The following is a 14935-nucleotide window of genomic DNA, read 5'->3' on the forward strand; positions in this document are numbered from 1 at the left end:
GATGGTCTCTTGTCTCCGGCTGCGCTAGGCAGTAGCGACCTAGCTAAGCGGCTCTGACGTAGCCGGGCGTGTGAAAGCGTTTTGGATCGGGGTTTTCGGCGCATTGGAAATCGGTCGGAACCATCGGCATCGGACTGTGGCCGGGAACCTTGACTACCGACAGAGCCGCCGTCGGAGCGCTCTCACTCTCGATTGTCTGAGCCAAGCGCTGCCGTGCTATGTAAAAACGTCGTATGCACCTTCCAATGTTGCCAAATTTCCTCCCAGAAAATATTTATTTTCGAGGAAAGTTATGAATATTTTGTCTTGGAATTTCCAGAACCTTTAGATCAAATTACGAACGAAATCCTGTGAAAAATCGGAGATGGAATGTTCACAAATTTTCCTGGAAATTGGTGATTTGTCGAAGGGAATTTGGCAACGCCTGATTGGTTTTACGGTGTTTTTCCTTCTACGGCAGAGAGGGTGCACGGCTCAGGCGTAGTGACAGGAGCTCGACCGTGGACGGATTTCGTCACAGCGACGTGTTTCCGCGGAACCAATTGATCGGCCCCGACCGCCCGACGGTGTGGCGTAGCGCGGTTGTGCCTGTGCCGCGGCGAAGGCGTTCAACCATTTAAGAGGGTTCCGGTATTTCATTGACCTATTTATCCGCGTATTGCGTTGCGGGTTGCAGGTCGCGGGTCAGCGGGCCCTGTGGAATATCCCGTTGACCCGCGGAAAGTCACCCTCGGATGTCGACCACAGGGAACTTCGCTCCAGGGCTACTTGTCGGCAGTGGCGTGGCGTGCTTTGCGATGTATAGATTTTTTTTTTTTTTTTTTTTTTTTCATTTGGTCTCGTCATTTTTTAGGGGGAGTTTTTTGGATTGGGCCGGGGTGGCTACCGCCCCCTAGAATTGATCTGCCATTTAATTCTGTTGAAAAGGGTCGATAAACAGGGTTTTCGCAACGAACGCCTTAATAATCGATTCTTTACCATAGCTTCAAATGGCTAAATATCGACGTATCGCAAAGCACGCCACACCATTGCTTGTCGGACTGATTGTTACGTAAGCAAGAACCAATTGGTCAATAGATAGGCGTATGAATTAAAGCGCTATGTTAGGTATCTCTCCATTAAAATTATACGTAGGAAGTTTTTCACACGCTGAAAAAAATGTATGTACTCACGCTTTATAAAGTATGGGTTGGAGCCACGTACAGACTGTAAAAAATTTGATGCCGGCGTAAGAACAGCGAGAGTCTATTTTAGTATGGACAAATATTACATACGAAGAGTATGGACTCAAGAGTCCATACCATATGAACAGTAAGTTCATACACCTGCTTTTCCATACACGACATGTTTACGGCGCTTTTCTGCTGTAGTCGTGAAAGCCAGACCGTATGCACGAGCAGTTCATACCTTAGATTTTTCAAGTAGTATGGAAGAAGCTGGAAATTTTTCCTCCCAAATTGCATTTTTACCGGGAGAATCTAGGGCATTTCTAAGTGAAAATTGCTCTGTTTTTTTTCTTTTTTTTTCTAATCTCATGCGAAAATTAGAATCATTTTGAACAAAATTGTAATGGCACGTTCGTGTGAAAAATTGAGTCAATTTTCCAACGTTTGAATGAAGTTACCTTCTTTCGTCCGGAAAAACGACGGGTTGGTATTATTATGTAGGTCGCGCCAAGGGGCAAAACTCGAGTAGTTGGAGAATTTAATGAATGTGTCAGTGTGAGACTAGTACTGCGGGCTGATTTTTTAAATTTATGGACAAAGCTATAGACAAAGAAGACAAAAGGGATATGGAGGAATCCTATTGGTGGAAGTGGGTGATTGCAACGGAAAAAGGAGGTAGGTAATAGACTAACTAACGGCCACCCACGAGAGACCCTGTAGTTAGTCCATCATTTACCCCCTTAGTCTATAAAAACCACCCACCACCCATTTTAAAGAATAGGATCGCTCTATATTTACAGGGTGTCTACAAGTCCTGAAATAGTACTGATTTTTAAGGGCGGTCCGGAAGTACCGAGAAAGTGCGGAAATTCCGCAAAAAGGTCCGGAAATTTTTAAATTTTTTGTCATTTTTGTCGCAATTTCAAATTTTTGAATTTTTTCGAATTTCGTCAAATGGAGGCACTGAAAAAGAATGAAATTTTTCTGTTGGGGGGGGGGGGGTTTACTGAATTTCTTGAGAATGTACTGAAAAAGTTCTGTAAAAGTACTTATTTTTGACCAGCCTGTTTTAGTAGATACCCTGTCCCTATATCTTCTCTGTCTGTAGTTTTGTCTATCAATTTTAACTATCACCCTCTGACGTCGATCATCGTGTGAAAGTTAACGCATTTTTTAGCCAAAAACGAGAAATTATGGATGATCCCTTTTCTCCCCACGTATCATGAGGGCAGGCGGAGCTTTTGACTCCTTGACACTGGGAGGAAGACAAAGGAAAGGCCGGAAAAGGGGCGCGGAGGCCGAAGTCGGATCCGGAAATAGAAAGCACCAAGCACCTGAATAATCCTGATTGCAGTGACATCGTGAACTCTCACGCCGCGCCGCTCTCCGCCACCGTCGGCCGCGCAGCGCGCGCCGCGCCGCCTCAATCCAGCTCCTAAATCAACCTGACCTACTTCGAACGGGTCGAATTTGACCTATTTATGCGTAGCACCTTCTCCCTCACTCACCTCGTATCGCTCGCAAGCTCCTCTCTCTCTCTCTGACCCGTGACGTCACTCACGCCCGATGTGTCGCGACCGACGGAGGTGCTCCTCACGTTCACTCGCGGCAAATGCCCTTTTTATTTTTTTTTTTTGTCGGGTTTAATGGAGGATTTGCAAGTGTCGGGGAGCTGACACACATTTGTAAATGGAAAGCGCGATGTAGTGCCCTCGATTTTGACTTTGAACAGATACGGAGGAAAGTACCGCGGAATTAACACAGCTGTTGAAACTTGAGGTACACGTGTTCGATCAGGAAATGCCTCACGATAGCGTCATAAAAGTGCGCATGACACGAATTTTTGGGCGAGCAACTTCTGTAAAAAATACATGGGCCAGACTCCGCAGTTTCGTCTAAAGGCCGATCTTGAGTATCACGAACACCCCGAAATATCTTTAAATAAAATTTTGCGATAGCGAATGTACTTTGTTCCCTTTTAAGAAATCTATATCCATTTGATCAGAGCCCGAGTATGACGTTTAAAGTATTTTTTATTCAGGGTGTTTCAGACCATCCGAACCAGGTTTTTTACTCGCCCTGGTAAAAATTGGCAGTAGAATCTGTGTTCCAAAATACCATAGACCTACAGCCGACTGTAAGATTTCCAATAGCTTCTATAGCCGGTAACACAATTTCTTATAGCCTTTTATAGCCGATGGCGATTAAGCAACAGCCTGACGATAAAGTGTATGCTATCCGTTACTAATTACGGATGCTAGGACCTAGTGAGTTTTTGGACTACCGCTCTCTTTTTGGGCCGTAGTATCTTGATTTATTTTGCGAGTTAGGCTCCGTACTTTTGAAGGATGCCTGTCATTCCTAATATGTTGGAGCGCCTTCAATTTCGTACGATACTGTGCAGTACCTCTGGTGTGAAATAGTTGCTTCAAGCGCCGTGGTACGCTGCGGCGCAGCGCGGCGGGCGGGCAGCCAGCGCGAAACGCGCATTGGCGCCCACAAACCTAACAGGGATACTTCACGCATTGCGCAGTGCGTGAGGTAGCCCTGTTAGGTTTGTAGGCGCCAGTGCGCCGCCGCTCCGCTTTGTGTTAGGCTCTAATATATATCTCGTGGAGTCAGCGTTGTTCAACTCATGACTTTGAAATGTTTGCACACTCTGTATGGATTATTCTCATTTTAATTGATGAAAACAAATATGTAGGAAAGGAAAATATAATGTGCGTTTTGTAAATATTACGGTGATTCCGTATAAACTTGTGGATTTACAAAGCACACAAATTTCTACACAATGTCTTATAGCCTTTTATAGCCGATGGCGAAAAAGCAACAGCCAGGCAATAAAGTGTAAAGCCCGGCGACAGGAACTATAGCCCGGCTGTTTAATTTTTTATCGCTTCGTGTAGCCCGGCCGTATGATTTTTTCCACTTTCTACAGCCAGCTATATGATTTTCTATCGCCTTCTTCAGTCGGCTATAAGAACTCCTATGGTATTTTGAAACGCAGCTCCTATCGCCAATTTTTACCATAGCGGTTATTTTAGGTCGGATGGAGTCGAATATTGCGCGGTCTTCTAGGGAGTCGGTACCCTGAGGTATCCAAATTTTGTGACCACGAAGCCCCTCCCCACACCCCTCTGGAGGTAAAAGGGGGATCGTGACTTCAAAAGTTGGGGCCACCCGTCAAAATGTTGAAAATGTTCTATCAAATTCAGAAAGATCTGAAAATTTTACCCCATACCGCTACCAAGAAAGCCAAACTAGGACCACTTTCGTTCGAAATATTGACCCCTTAAAGTGGGGGGGGGGGGCAAGTGCCCACTCCCTAAATTTCAATATCGCTAAATTGACGTAGAGGCTTAGGACGAAGACGTTCTCCTCGGTAATCGGCCTCCAGGAATCCGAATTTGACTGTCTCGAAGCCCCTAAACATTTTCTGATACGACACACAGGGTGTGTAATTGTATACATTTTCACATTTCAAGGACCCCGTGTATCACATCAGAGAATGTTTGGGGGATGGGCTTCGGGACTGTCAAATTCGGATTCCTGGTGGTCGATTCCCGAGGGAGAAGTCTATTTCCTAAGCCTCTGCGTCAATTTAGCGATATTGAATTTTGGGGAGTGAACGGTCCCCCACCTTTAAGGGTCAGTATTTTGAACAGGGGTGGTTCGATTTTGGATATCTTGGAATCTGTCTTGAGAATGAATCTCCGTACTCTCTGAATTTGACAGAATAAGAATTTTGAAGGGAACCGGCAACCGGAACCTAACTTTTCAGTCACATCCCCCTTTTAACTCCCTAAGAGAAGTCGGGGGGAGGGGAGGGGGTCGGGACCATAAAATTTTGATTCCATGGGGTTGATTCCCTATTCGACCTCGCGTAGTCTCCGACTGCATCCGATCTAAAATAAGCGAGAGGAAATCGTGATGCTGACGGTTTGAATCACCCTACATGCAGTCGTTTGATACAGCAAACGCTCTCTAGCGGAGCTATCTAGAACGAACGCTTCGCGCTTTCTCCAACAGGTGGCAGCTGCTGTCTCGAAAACATCTACCGTGTCGTTGCCTCCTCCGCAACCTTCACGCTCCGCAGAGTCCAATAACACCAGTCTTGTTATTACGCGAGAATTTCCTCGCGAGACTCTTTAGCCCCTTCTCTCGACTTGCAACTTGCGCAGTCCTGATAATTTTTTTTTCTCTTAATGAGCGTAATATGCAAACTACTTTTCAAGTTCAGTTTTTTAATTAGTCGAAAGTGCTGGGGCTCGATACACAGCCCTAATGAAGAGTCGTTTTGCATTTTCGTCTTCATTTTTCATACCGTCGGACTTTCGTCAAAATAACGATTTTAATCTCGAGACGGAGATGCGTAGCGATTGGTTCCTGAGACAATTTCTTACTATGAATTATTGCCGAATCGTTCGATGCGGTTTATTGCCGTCTTTTGAAACTTTGAATCTTAGGAGCCATCCATAAGATTATGTCGTAAGGTTTTCCACTCCCCCCTCCCTCCCTCCTCACTTTTGCCACATGGCAGGCAGCTCTGGACTTCCCCTTGAAAATTACACCAAATTATTAGATTACCGTCCCCTGTATCAATCAAGAATGGCGTTTCAAATCGACGCAATTGCCGTCCCGCACAACGCAAAGTCAAAACGCCTTCTATTCCGTGCGTATGCAACACAGACATCCGTAGAGCCCGAATAGTTGCATCCAGCGTTATACGAACCTCTTCGCCGGGAACCGACGCAGTACGGCCATTCCAAAAGGAAATAACCGAGAAATTGGACGTAAAATAGTGTGTTTTTCCTAATGATAGACATTTTTTAGCACTTAGCGGATTTTCTGAGGCATCGTAGAGCTCTCCGAGAAAATGAAAAGTTGTTCGGTTTTTTACAAAAGTTGATTCCTTCGTGTTGATCCCAGTTTGATAATAATCCACGCAGAGGGTACCCCTCGGTAGATCGGCTCCCCTGGACTAGATGCAGATTGTTCTCATCCGAATTGTGGAAGTGCCCCAAAAATTGTGGGGGCGGAAGTCTTTTTTCCAGACTTTCAACTCTTACGAAATGATACGACTTTGGCACACATTCACAAAAAAAAAATTTCAAGGATGTAACAAATCGATCAATGCGTTGTGCTGGCCTTTTTCCGAAAATCCAACGCGTTGCAGAAAATCTGCACCCTTGCCCTGGAGTAAGAGAAGGAGTGTTTTTCGTCATTTTGGAGAAAGAGCAGGATTTTTTCATTGGGCATCGTCTTTATAAAATAAAGATAAACTATATGTGGAACTCTAAAACATTCTTAAATCAATTTTTTTGAAAATGTGGGGTAGTGCCTTTCTGGTAAACTCGGACCAATTTTATGGAAAAACTCACTATTTTACGTCCAAATTCGTGTCTATTTACTCTGGGAACGGCCGCACGGCGTCGGTCCCCGAAAGCGAAAGGGCCCGGGGAGTGGGGCCGGCGGCGAGCGACATCCGAAAGTTGTTAGCATCTGGTCGCGCCTCGCAACCGCATCGCGCAGCGTCGGGGCCGTTTCTCCGACGGGAGGGGCGCAGGGCGTGGGGGAGGGGAGGGGGGAGGTGTCAAGAGCTGGCCCGGTCGACCGCGCGCTTGACCTATTTGACTGCATCTGTGTCCGCGTCTGGGGCCGCGGCCGGGGCGTCGGCGTCCGATCGCCGTGCGACCCGAACAAGACGCACAATTACGCTTTATGGGTCGATGATGTAAATGGCTTCTCTCGCTCACGGGGTTACGTCCCGACCGAGCCACTCTCAATTTTCTCCGACTCTCGCCGCGCCGCGCCGCGTCTCGCCGGCTCGAGTCGAGCGTTTTTTCGAGTCGCCTACCTCTCTCCGCGTGACCCCGATGAAAGTGGTCGATTATCGAATACGCAGCGTTGAACAGGGTGTCTAGCATCGGGATTTTCCCGATTCTATCAGGATTCGAGGCCAATCAGGATTTAATCCCGATTTCATCAGGCTTGGAGCACTGGGAAAAAAAAAACCACATTGGATCTAGATTCTAGAGTCCGTACTCTTAAGAACATCGACAAGAAAAAATACTCTTGATCCAATCGGATTTTAACTTAAATCAAGAACCAAGCCTCTTAATTTGAGCGGATTTCCTTTTGATTAAGTAAACTGTTGAATAAGGATTTTCTGTCGAGTTCAGTCTGGACTGCCAGTGCTAATGTGGTTTTTTCAGTAATAATCGGTCACCATAAAGATGTCGAGAAAAGCATGATGTTTCTAAGAGCTATTTTCTGAGTCAGACTGAATCAGTCAGACTCCGGGTAGTTTCATGAATAATAGCCTGACGTCAGGCTGACTCACTTTTACTTGGGCAAAGTTTAGTTTTCATCCTCTCAAAGTAAAATAATTCGACACAAAATGACAAATAAAAGGCAGGAAAAGTCCAGCAAATTTTTGAAACTTTCTCACGGCATTTTAGACTCGGTAGCGCACCTAGCGGTTGATTCGTCACACGGCCGTCATCGTCAGCAAAGATCCGTCCACCCCTCACTTCTGTCACATGGATCGGGTCATGGGAAAGTTGAAGGATGAAGGCTGCGGTTTCGGAATGTTATTGTGTCGTCTCAGTGGTCATCCGCTGTGAATCACCGTTTAAAGGAATCGAAACACGACCACTACGAGCGCGGGTCAGTGGCGTGGCGTGCTTTGCAATATATCGATCCATCTGCCATGCAAACCTATGGTAAAGGATCGATAAACAGGGTGTTCGCAGCGAACACCCTGTTTATCGATTATTTACCATCGGTTTAAATGACAGATCAATCGATAATCGATCATTCACGCCACGCCACTGGTGCGGTGCATTGAACGGACGCGACCCGAGACCTGACCTGGTCGGCGTGAAAAGAAAGAGGAGGGTCACTCAGGTGTCTGGCGTTTCAAGACGACGAATTCAGAAAATATAGGTCAGGATTAAGACGAATCCACGATGAGGAACCCATCCGGGAACTGGGCATCGGTCAGTGCCTCGAAAGCCTTCCTGAAAACGATTTGTGTGAAGTACCGTTGCGGGCTCGAAAGGTCTTTCAACCAGCGGGCCTTTTCCCTGCACCTTTCTCTTCCTTTATGCCCGGCACAAAAAGGTCCCAAGGCTTCTCGGAACCGGGACCCAGAGGTCGTGAATGTTGTGGGTTTGTGTCAGTGCACTCATCCTCCCCAGACCCGGAGAACTCCGCCACCGTTCGCAACCCTCGGCCAGTTCCTTTGTTCGTAGCCTCCGCGGAGAGAAACTTCTCCATCTGCAGGAATTAGAGTAGATGATTTTCTCAAGTTTTCTCCGGCACAAAGGAAGAAAGGAAAGAATTTTTCTTTCTCTGATAAACCTCTCAGAACGACAGGGCATTTTCAAACAATTTTCCCACCAAAGCAGGTCCCGAGACTCAGAATTTCTAGAAACTACATATATGTCTTACCAAATTTTGAAATGCAATTGAAAATCGCCTTACTCAGATACCTCTTCAAGGGTTTTTATGCACTTATGCTTCGTACATTTCAAACTATTTCCTAAGCGTTTTCAGTAAATAAAATCTCTAAAAGCGTCTTAAAATATCGGCTTTCAGTTATTTTACAATTGTGAATGTATTCAGGCAGATAATGGTTAATTCCGTGGTATTAAACATCAGAACAAGATTTCGTGCGATCAGATGGATTTAACGAAAATTGGCCGAGCCTAGCTACATCAGTTAGCGTTTAATTTCCTCTATGTTCTATTCTTCTCATAAGGAAACAGAGCAACATTCTGACTTGAACTCTTAGGAGTTTACTCTAGTGCGAGTAAGAGAAATTCACACAAGTTGCAAGGTGTGCGTTCGTCCGATTTTTTAAAAAATATATCGATTTTTCCCCATTTGAAGCTATGGTAAAGAATCGATTACTAAGGCGTTCGTCGCAAACACCTCGTTCATCGATCCTTTCCATAGGTTTCAACGGCAGATCAATCGATATATCGCAAAGCACGCCACGCCATTGGTCAGGAGGACTCTGGCAGGAATAGCGACAACGCAGTGGGGATGAGCCCGACCTGGCAACACGGGGCCTGGTCATCGTGGACAAGGAGACAAGTGCGAGTGCAAGACGGAGAAGTGTGCAACAGGTTTCGGATGAAGGTGGGTGGATCGTCGAGCTCGGTTGGGTCCGGACGCTGCGCAGCGCCGCGCCGAGGGGCCCCAGAACTCCAGAAGTAGGTGGACCCCGAAAGTAAATTCCGTTTCCTAATTCCTCCGCCGCGGCGGGGGGGGGGGGGGGGAGGGCGAGGGGGCGGCAGAAGCGCAAGCCTCCGTCCCGGCGGCCTGGCCTCGACCCGGCATAACAGCCACACGTCGAGTTCATCCCCAAGTTGACCCAGATTCAACCCCGCGCCGCGCCGCCCTCCTTCCCGCACCCCCGCCCCCGCTCCATCCGGTTCCTCCTCTCCGCTCCAGTGCCCGGCCCCGACTCTCCAGTTTCCGCACTCTGACGTCAGGAGAAACGAGAGCACCCCCTCCCCCGCTCTGAGGTCGCGCATCTTGGGTTTTGGCTTCGTTACCTAGTTGTCGAGCACCAGCCCCTAGGCTCCAGCCGGGGTTCCAGACAGCCACCCTCATCCCTGAACCTGATTCTCCCTCGCGAATATCCCTCGCCGGCCCCGTTAAGCGATCCCGCACATCCGAGTACCGTTTTTTTCTTTTTTCTATTTTTTCATTTTGTACAGAGTGGTTCGCGCAAAAAAGTGAGGAATGCGAACCCCCACCGAAAAAAATGTCTCGTAGCAAGGGAGGCAGCGGCCCGATTATTGAAACTATGTCGGCACGACATGACAAGACTGGAAAAAAAAACACATTGGATCTAGAGTCAGACTCTTAAAAACATCGACAAGAAAAAGTACCCTCGATTCAATCAGAATCTAGCTTAATTCAAGAACCAAGCCTCTTAATTTAAGCGGATTTCGTTTTGATTCCAGCAAAAATCCGATTGAATCAAGAGTATTTTTTCTTGTCAATGTTTTCAAGAGTCTGGACTCTAGATCCAATGTGTTTTTTTTTTTCCAGTGAAGACATAGCCCTATCTTAAGCATACAATATATCGCACTTCTATGTCTTATCGGGCTGATTTAATCTTTCTATAATCGGCCCGCAGGTAGAAAATAAGTTCGTATTCATAATTTGCGCCTCATTTCGCCGTTTTCCAGATGAAAGACCGTAACTCTATTCTGAGGTTTCTTAGTTCACTCGAACAATGCAATTTTTTGTGGGAGCATGACTGCGCTTTTTTTCAATTATTTTACTGAATTTTAATTGATTTCGAAATTGACGATATTGAACGCAGGTCAGTCGAAAGTTTTCGGAGCTTCAATTCTCTCGTTTGTTTATGAAATCGCATGTTTGAGAAAACGGAAACTTTCAAAATATAGAATTAAGACTATTTCAGTTAAACTTTAAAATATTATGTGATATCCTGCCTTAATTTCTCAGGTCCAGTAATTTCCCCAACAACCTCCAACTGATGATCAACGCTCCCCTCATTAATGCCACTGAACGACTAAGGCTCTCCTCCAATAATAATCAGCGATACTTTATATCACTTCCATTACCCTCAACTCGCATTGCACAGCAGTTGTTTTATTTCAAGTCGGTTTACATCGCCATAAACTGGGTATTATTCCTCTTGTCGCGGTGTGTGCTACAGATGGAAGACATTAGATTTTGCTCAAGGTTACTTTACCTCTGCCTAATGGCAACCATCTTCCCGCCGACCCGGCTACTGGAGTTCCCCCCCCCCCCTTTCATCCTTCATTTTTACTATTACTGGGTTTCTTATTTTTTCCCTTGTCGAGTTTTAAAGGAGGAATGTGTGCGGTAGTATTCATAATTAAGCTAAATGAGTTTATCTACATCTCGTCACGAGCCATTACAATCGTACACTCATATGCATCTAAGGGCTCATGCTATAAGATGAACTTGTAATTATCATCGCAAACGCTTTCCAATTTATGCGTCACGACACTAAATGAGCAGCTGGCACAGTAACTCCTCGATCAGAGATCTCAAATACACTACCGCAAAAACACATTGCGATTATGGTAATGAGCATGTCATTTCCCTCCGAAATTCTCCTGTACCGTCAAGAATGCATTTAAATGAGGGTTGACTCATTTTTTTCCTTCCTCTCTGTTTTCTATATCAATCTTGCGCTCCTACCCGCGATAATTTAAAATAGAAAGCACATGTCCATCTCCTTAGTTCAGATTTCACAAGCCGAGTTTACTGTGCATTCGCCAAGAATCAAGAAAATAATATAAAGATAATTCATACGATTCTCATATTGCCACGCATGATAGGCAGAGAAAATAGTGCAAAAAATTCGCTGATATTGATCGCAAATTTACCATTAGATTTTCTTAGGGTCATATTTAGGCACATGGGCAGAACCAGGAAATTTTTGTGGCTTCGAAAGGGCTTTGACCACTTCAACACTGAAAGAGGTCCGGTCTTTAGCGCAAGTTTGCGAGCTGTTCTTTCCGAAAAGTTGACTGAAATGTAACTGCAGCAGAAAAAGATATTTCACGAACTTTTTACGCGAAATCCCTTTCGTTTTTGGAGGGGGCCAAGCAGATTTCTGAAGGGCCGCTCGCCCCGAGTGCTACCCATGGGTAAAATTCGCAGACAGACTATACAGTGGCGATCCTTTAAAGTTAGCAACATTGTTTTCCCTCCATTTAAATGTATTCAAAACAATCGATTCTTGGTGAGGCAGCTTGCTTCTCCTAAAATCGATATTTTCCATGGATTTAAACGGAGGAAGAACAGTGTTGCCAACTTGCAAAGTCGCCATTCAGTCTATAGACGCTATCAGTGGCGACGTCATCATAGAGATTCTCCATTACATCTAATCGGATCCAAACAACAACATTGGCATAACCTCTTTCCATGCTACCAATGCGAAAAAATCGATATACAGTCGCTTTTCTGTGACGTGGCACCAGCAGCGTCCATAGCCTAGCTGGCACCTGGCACCAATCTTTTTTCCCTCGCCGTTTATCTGATAGTTTTACTGTATCCAGCCAGTAGAATCTCCACGATCGGTAACTGCCTCCAGTACCCCTGTTGTCAGACGAATCAGTTCACAGTCTTCAAGAAGCGACGGAACCGGCTCCAACTGGTTGCCGCTCTCAGGTGCCTAGCAACAACTCCTCTTTCCTGGCCGTCTCGGGGTTTTCGCTAGACGGCGAACGCAGCCGAGTAGTAATATGGAGTAAGTGCATCGAGGAGTGATGAATGATGCGCGGGGGAGGGGGGGGGAGCATAAAAAAGTCTCTCCCCCCTCCAGGCAGCGAGTCTTCTCTCCTCTCCGTGACACCCGGGGCAGCCGGAGGAAGAGCCCGAGATGGGAATGATGGATCGAGGAACAAGATTCTGTGCGCGCAATAAAAGGGAAATGAAGTTCACCGAAGCGATGGCTCGGTCGCCAGATCGGGCGTCGTCGTCGGTCGTCGGGAAAACGTCGGAATCCGACCGGACGGAGTGCGGTTCTCGACTGGTCTCGTCGGTTTTCACTTGGAACTTGGAAGCATCGAAAGCTGTTCCGTCGTAAGAAACCCCCCCCCCCTCCGACCCCCCGCTCGCCCCCCGGTTAAGAGATGATGAGCTGCTAGTGACCGCCGCCGTCAGCCGTGTTACGTCATAGCGGCGGCGGCGTTGCGCATGTGCCCATCATGCGGGCTATTGGGCTTTAACGGCGAGAGGGTGATATTGTGGGCAGGTGTAATGATCTGTTTTATACAAATTCACTGGCCAAAAAATTCGCAGTTATGTGTACCGCGCGGGCCGAAAGGATGAAGGTTCTTGTAATTTATGGAGAGGATGGAAACGGAAAGGGCTTAATTTCTTTGCTGCGTTTTTTTATCTGACAAGTCTCTTCTTATGCATCAACAAATGCTTGTTTTCTGTCAAATATTGCCTGGAATCAAGATAATTTGCGAAAATTCCTAAGAAAATGTGCAAAGCTGAAATGGAGTGGCGTGATGGTGTCCCCCTTGCTCTTATCCTTCATTCTAAAAGAAATCATACGAAAGTTATTGTTAGATTAAACCTTATTTACCGGATATTTTTGCATTTTCAACCTTTTTTTCTCCGGTGCACGACGTTTGCGCACACTTTTCGTACCGATAACGTTTGCGCACAAAATTCCGAATTTTCATTTGCGCACAGTTTTACCGATAACGTTTGCGCACACTGCACTATGTGGCAACGCTGCATTATACGGAGCATATTTATACGCACGCATTGTTTAAAACCGAACAGAGGGGGCGAGTAAACGAGTGATGAAACAGAAGTGAGTGAGTTTGAGAGTGTGTGTGAGGTGCTTATTTCCACATGAATTATGTAAAAAATAGTTAAATTAATTGAATAAATAGTATTGGCTATACTTACAGATTTTTGGTTTTACTTTCGCCGGAAGAAAATGCCATCGTCAGAGTCGTCTGAACTGGAGCCAATAGTATTCTCAGGATGGCTGGTGGGTGGTTCATGAAAGGAAATACTCTCGCCGGAAGAAAATGCCATCGTCAGAGTCGTCTGAACTGGAGCCAATAGTATTCTCAGGATGGCTGGTGGGTGGTTCATGAAAGGAAATTTCTTCGTCCAGATCGTCTTCATTGAAGGAGTCTGAACTGGAGCCAATAGTATTCTCAGGATGGCTGGTGGGTGGTTCATGAAAGGAAATTTCTTCGTCCAGATCGTCTTCATTGAAGGAGTCTGAACTGGAGCCAATAGTATTCTCAGGATGGCTGGTGGGTGGTTCATGAAAGGAAATTTCTTCGTCCAGATCGTCTTCATTGAAGGAGTCATTTTCAGCTCCCGAGTCATTTTTTGAGTCTGATGCATCTTGCTTCGCATATTTCACATCACGGATCATTTCAAGGAACTCCATTATATCGAGGTCTTTACTTTGAAAAGCACTGGTCAGCACAATAACTTCATCATCTTTCGTTTGTTGAGCCTTGCGTTTATTGAACAACTCGCCATTCCGTACGGATTTTATTTTTAAAGAAACAATAGTCTGGGCCTTAAAAACTTGGTCAGTTGCTTCGTACACACTTGGATGGTGGTAATAAAACTCGCCTTGAAGTTTACTATTGAAGCCCTCAACCCCATTAGTCGTTGTGCAAGAATCTTGTGTAAGAGGGCTGGCCCACAGATGAGGGGGGAACATCTTCGAGTTTATGTAATTTTTTCGAATGTAAGCAACAAATGCAGAGGCGCCACTTACATGAGGAGTAGCACTGGCCAACTGCTCAAATGCAGCAGGGACATCATTGGCGGGCAGATAAGACAAAGAGAAGAATAGCTGTAACCATGATTGAATCTCTAACTGCTCTCCTTTTTTTTCTGACCGAGTGAATGCATATCGTAGCACTGGATATTTCTGTATCCGCCGCCACCAGCTTTGCCCCAGATGAAATCTGCAGCCCCTAATCGTTGCATTAGGGAAAGCTACTTTAGCGGCTTTGTGAGCGGAGGATTCGAAGTCAAGTAGGAGAAGTTTAACGTTCAATTCTTTACCAGTGTGTTTAACACACATTTGTTTCAATAAATCCCACATAGCTGAGTAAGTTTCTGCCGCTTTTGAGGGGAGGAAGAACGTGGCAACATGCAAATAAAAGCCACGATGGAACACGTGGATTGTATAAGTTTGTTTGAAATGCTTGGGAGCATAAGTGAATGTTCCGTCTCCCAAAATAACATCATCG

General features: G+C 45.8%; 1 protein-coding gene across 2 annotated transcripts in view; it reads left to right on the forward strand.

The window, feature by feature from the left end:
* The window catches only part of LOC109036570 (ecdysone receptor), a 289601-nt gene that overhangs the window by 224127 nt on the left and 50539 nt on the right, over nucleotides 1–14935 (forward strand). The gene's annotated exons all lie outside the window — the stretch shown is intronic.

The sequence above is a fragment of the Bemisia tabaci genome, chromosome 5 (assembly GCF_918797505.1).
Source record: "Bemisia tabaci chromosome 5, PGI_BMITA_v3".
Classification (NCBI taxonomy): domain Eukaryota; kingdom Metazoa; phylum Arthropoda; class Insecta; order Hemiptera; family Aleyrodidae; genus Bemisia; species Bemisia tabaci.